Raw genomic sequence first — 6,000 nt, 5'->3', positions numbered from 1 at the left:
ATTTTCACAGGCACAGGTAGAAAACCAAAGGCTGTTGTTAAACTGGGACGAGCCACATAGAATGTGAAAAAGAAAATTTAGGAAAAGTAGCAGTGCTTACTAGAGAAGATTGCTGATGCTACCAAGTAATTACTGAGTGTAAATCTGACCTATCTGATTCAACTGTAACCAGAGGGGCAAACAGGGAGTCAGCATGTGTGTGTCTACTGAAAAAGTGAGTAGAAGTTTCTTTCAGTAATACAGATGGGAGACTTCCGTGATGGTTCAGTGGCTAGGACTCTGAGCTCCTGATGCAGGGGGCCCCAGTCCCATCCCTGGTCAGGAAACTAGATCCCACATCCTGCAAACCAAGACCCAGTGCAGCCTTAAAAAAGTACTAACATGGATACCTGTTCCATTGATCAACTTAAAATCCTACAATAATTTTTATTTATTTACTTATTTTTTGGCCACACCTGGCAACATTCAGGATCTTAGTTCCCCCACCAGGGATCAAACCCACACACCCCACAGTAGAAGGGTGGAGTCTTAACCACTGGACCACCAAGGATATCCCCTCTACAATAATATTTAGAATGAAAAATTAAAATCACCTAAATGTTCAATGTTAAGGTAATAATTAAATAAACTAGGATGAGTCTACATGATGAAATATTATGCAGGCCTTAACATGTCCTTTCATTCAGACCCATTTATTGGTCTGTTTTATGCCAAAGATTGGGGCTGGACATAATAAGACAAAAAGAGAAACTCCTTGTGGTCATGGAAGGAGACTGACTCATAAGCAGATCAGGGAGTTGGAGTATGACAGAGGCCGAGACTGAAGCATGTCTGTGTGTGTGTATGTTTGGGGTAGAGAACAGGTACTAGAAGAGGGAGATTATTCTAGAGTTGGAGTGAGAATCAGGAAAACTCTTTAGAAGATGATGCTTGATCCAAGTCTTGATTCTTTCTAAAAAGTTTGTAATGTCACGGATGTGAACTTGGGCAAACTTCAGGAGATGGTAAGGGACAGAGCAGATTGGCATGCTGCAGCCCATGGGGTCACCAAGAGTCAGACATGACTGGGCAACTGAACAATGACAGATGCCATGGAAAATTTTTATTATGATGTTAAAGCATTAAAAAAAAGAATATGTAGTATGGTCTGATGTTCATGGAGACACCACACCAGCTTGCATTGCTTAATACCAAGTTTAATTTACATAAGAAAGATGTAAATTTTATTCTGTGTACAGTATTGTTATTTTAGGGGTTCTGTTGCTCATTGCCAAACTAATCCTAATTAAAATACACGTTGTATGTGCCAGGGTCCTAGCAGAAACACTGATGGGTAATTCGAAGAGAGTTGTTTTTTTTTTTTTTTTCATTTATTTTTATTAGTTGGAGGCTAATTACTCCACAACATTGCAGTGGGTTTTGTCATACATTGACATGAATCAGCCATGGAGTTACATGTATTCCCCATCCCGATCCCCACCTCCCACCTCCCTCTCCACCCGATACCCGAACAGAGTTTAATAAAGGGATTATTTGTAAAGGTGTGGGCAGGGTATAAAGAAATTGCTGAGGCTGCTGCAGCACCTCATGGCTAGTAATAGTGGGGTAGCCCCTGAGGCCAGAAGAGGAGAGGGGAGCAGTTACAGGAACCCAGAGCCAGAGACAGCTGTGTGGAGAGGGTCCTTGATAACAGCTGTGACCTCCCAATAATGGAGGTGCTGCTGATCTGGCAGGGAGGGAAGCAGGAGAATAAAGGACCTGACTTTGCCATCCTCCCATCCTTAGACCTCTGGCTGGTCCCCCACTGACTGAATCCAAGTAGGGGGCGTGGGAGTCCTCTGAGACTTTCCAGGGCACAGGGCTGGTGGGATGGGAAGGGGGAGGGAGAATCTGGAAGGTCACAGAGAAGCTCCTCTTAATGTTTGTGCAGATGAAAAATCCATGTCCCCAGCACAGAGAACACTCAGGGACCCATCAACTATTGTATCATTGGGAAGTGATGTCGTATGTCAACTGAAACCTAAAATATTAGCTCCCATCAGTGTTTTTCACATAAGGTAGCAGGGGACAATGGGGGTTATGAGAACTAAGTTCATATTCACAGCTGCCTCCTTTTCCCTCCAATGATGTATTCTTTTTATCCTTTGCCAGCACCTTGGGTTCTTTACCTGGTGGTGACTCAAACCTTTATTCCTATGGGGTCTGAGTCCTTGAGAATCTTGACATAGTGGGTTGCTGAAGTTTTCTGTTAACCAGGACAACTGAGCAGAGAATTATTTTTTAGGGAACTGGCTCTTTTTTTAAAAAAAAAAAAAAACATTTATTTATTTGACTGTGCTGGGTCTTAGTTGTGGCATGGAGCAGTGAATTAAGACGTACTTAGTGAATCCCCAGGGTTCCAGATCTAGTGCCTACTTCTACAGTGTGGTAGCAAGCAAAATTTTCTCTGGTAATTGAGATTAGTCAACCCAGATATTACACTAACCTCTTTCTCTGCCTGCTGGTTCAGTAGCATGAGAAACCAAAATGGCCAGGGGTCATCTCAGCTTTTCTAAATCATTAGTACTAGGATCATTCCACCGTGCAAGTGTTTCTCCCTTGAATGCTAGGATTATCAAGCTCCCTGAGGTCAAGGTTATGGGGATGGGTAGCAAAAGTTCTTCCAGTAGATCCTAAACTTTAGCTATAATAGGGAAAAGCCAGCAGCTAGCCCCACCTCTTGGTTATATATATGTGTGTGTGCTCAGTCGCTTTGGTTGTGTCTGACTCTTTGCAACCCTATGGACTGTAGCCCGCAGACTCCACCGTCCATGGGATTCTCCAGGCAAGAATACTGGAGTGGGTTGTCATTCCTTTCTCCATGGGATCTTCCCAACCCAGGAATCAAACTCACGTCCGCTGCATCTCCTGCATTGCAGGCAGATTCTTTACTCACTGAGCCACCAGGGAAGTCCCAGTGTATTGTGTGTATATATGTATACACACACACACAGATACACACACATACAGACACACAATTCTGGTTTTGGCTTAAAGAATACACTGTATCCTACAGGATAGAACGTCCACCTTGTAGGCTGCAGTTTCTCTGCTCTAACTGAGCCTAGAGCTGGCCCGTCCTCCATTCTATCAAGCCAGCTGCTCCTGGGTCATGGGGCACCTGGTAAGACTGGTGAATGCCTTGGGTGTGAGCTCATCTGTATCCTTTCTTGGCAATAATACATGTGCCCATGTTGGAGGCGATGTTATGTGGCATGCTATGGTGATGGATAAGGTATTCTGTAAGTCCATAAATAGCGGTGATGACAGAAGCACTGGAGGCAGCAGTGAATTCATATCTGGAACATGTGTCCTCTTAAAGATAAAGCACAGCCCATCCATTCTAGGGGGGCCCAATCAAGTCAGGATGAGAAAGGTGCTCTATCAGGCTGTAGGTAGGATGGTCACTCAGCACTGGCCACAGCCAGACTAGCCTCAGGGACCATGGGAAGTCCTCAGGGGAGACCATGTTATTAAGCCAAAGCTTAGCTGCCATGCCTGCTACCATGGGTCCACTGAACAAGCCCTGGAGTGCCTGGGGAAAAGGCTGACCGTGGTCCATAGCCTGTCATTTTTGCCCACTTGCTGACCATTCTTTCCCATGCTTTATTCTGGGTCATTCTTTGGTTGTTAAGCATTCTTTGGTTGTTAAACCTGCTGTTTATCCCACTAGGATACCATTATTCTCATCAAAGCTCAGGGAATTAAGTTTCACTATCTGGTATCCCTCATTAGCATCTCCAGCCTACAGAGGATGGCCATCAGAGCTAGTCTAGGAGCTGGTGGCCCTCACCAAGTCTTTTTTTTTATTTTTAGATTTTATTTATTTACTTATTTTTGGCTATGCTGGGTCTTTGTTGCTGAGTGTGGGCTTTCTCTAGTTGTGGCGAGCAGCGGCTACTCCCTAGTTGTGGTGTGAGGGCTTCTTACTGTTGCAAACCACAGGCTCTAGGGCATGAGGGATTCAGTAGTTGTGGCACACGGGCTCTAGAGTGAGCTCACAGCTCAACGACTCCAGAGCACAAGCTCAGCAGTTTTGCCGCACAGGCTGCCTTGCAGCGTGTAGAATCTTCCCAGACCATGGATCAAACCCATGTCCCCTACACTGACAGGGGATTCTTAACCACTAGACCACGAGGGAAGTCCACCAATGCATTTCTTAATCCTTTGGTAAAAGGGAGTATTTTCCAGACTGCCTTAAAATACATGTCTAGGAGTAGTTAAGCAGATTGCACATAATAAATTCAATCCAGCATTCCCATCTCTGAGATTTTGGATTCCTTCCTCTATAGTATGCCAGGGAAATTCTGGCATTTCAAGTTTATTAACTCTAGGCTACCATTAAGTCCAGGCTTTAATTAAGCATCTTAGCAGACTATTAATTCCTCTCCCAGGTGCTTGAGCCAACACATAAAATCCCAAATCCTGTATGAGCATCCATGGCCATGAGTTTGGCCAAACTGTATCTTATATTCCACCCTCCTGGGTCTATTTCCCTTAGAACTTCTCCCACACATGCTCCCATGGCTCCTGCCAAGGCAGTTTGGCAGGGCCTGTGACTCTGTCTGGGCTTCCTTTTCTCAGCGTGGGCCTTGTGCTCCTACACCCAGACTGTGCTGAGATTTAATTCATGAAGGGCCTGGGGTCAGAAGGGATGGAGGGTGAGGGGTTCTGAGACTGGCCTCCTAGGAGACAGGATCACGACAAGAGGAGGTTGTCTCTACAGACAAGACACTTCAAGAGAATCCGGGAATTCAAGTTCTTAGTCTTGTCCATGTCTGCCCAAATGTCCCCATCTCAAGGTCCCACCCTTTCCCATCAATGCCCTCATCTTAGCATAAGAGACCTAGAGGGGTGAATTTTTTTTTGGCTATGGCTTGCTGGATCTTAGGTTCCCAATTGTCAGTTAAAGCTCAGAGTTACAATCACTGAACGGCCAGGGAATTCCCTAGAGGGCTGAGTATTTAATAAGCCATATAAGCCCTCTCTTGGAGATGCAGGTTCAATCCCTGGCAGGAAGATCACCTGGAGAAGGAAATGGCAACCCACTCCAGTATTCTTGGCTAGAGAATTCCATGGACAGAGGAGGCTGGCAGGCTACAGTCCATAGGGTAACAAAGAGCTGGACATGACTTAGTGATTAAACAACAACAATGAACTCTATCTGTAAAAGGTGAGGGACTCCTTCAAGGTTCCATCAAGGAGTCCACATTGCTCACTCACTTTCCTCATCAGGCACTGGTAACTCCCAGATCTCCTTTCCCCTGCAAGTGTTCCCCAAGGCCATCAGAAGGTCACCCTGAGGACTGAAACTGACACAGGCCACAGAGAGAAGGTGAGTTCTCCCTTCATCCAGTGTTCGGTTAAAAACCCTAACTGGAGTACTGTGTAGTCTAGGGCTCAGTGCCTGTAGTTAGCACAGATCCCACAAGTTCAAGAGCGCAGTCCCCAACAAGATTGTGCTTAGTTCAGATGCCAACTGCAAATTCAGAGTCCTGGGCCACAGGCCCTTTTGACTCACTGGGTACAAATTTGTGAGATGCCGCAACCCCTCGAGTTCAATAATTCGCTAGACAACTCACAGAATTCAGGAAAGTTCTATTTTAAAATTATGGTTTTGTTAGTATGTGTGAGTGTGTGTGTGCATGTGCACACACACCTTCTCAGTCGTGTCTGACTCTTTGCTACCGCATGGACTGTAGCCCGCCAGGCTCCTCTGTTCCATGGGATTCTCCAGGCAAGAATACTGGAGTGGGTTACCATGTCCTTCTCCAGGGGATCTTCCCAACCCAGGGATCAAACCCACATCTCTTGTATCTCCTGCATTTGCAAGTGGGTTCTTTACCAGTTGAGCCACCTTTTGTTAGAGAGGATATCAACCAGTGAAAGTGTGTGTATTAGTCACTCTTGTGTCCAACTCTTTTTGACCCCAGGGACAGTAGCCGGCCAGTAGCCTGCCAG

The sequence above is a fragment of the Cervus canadensis genome, chromosome 28 (genome assembly GCF_019320065.1).
Source record: "Cervus canadensis isolate Bull #8, Minnesota chromosome 28, ASM1932006v1, whole genome shotgun sequence".
Taxonomy (NCBI): Eukaryota; Metazoa; Chordata; class Mammalia; order Artiodactyla; family Cervidae; genus Cervus; species Cervus canadensis.
The sequence above is the reverse complement of the archived record's forward strand: the minus strand, read 5'-3'. Positions refer to the sequence as shown.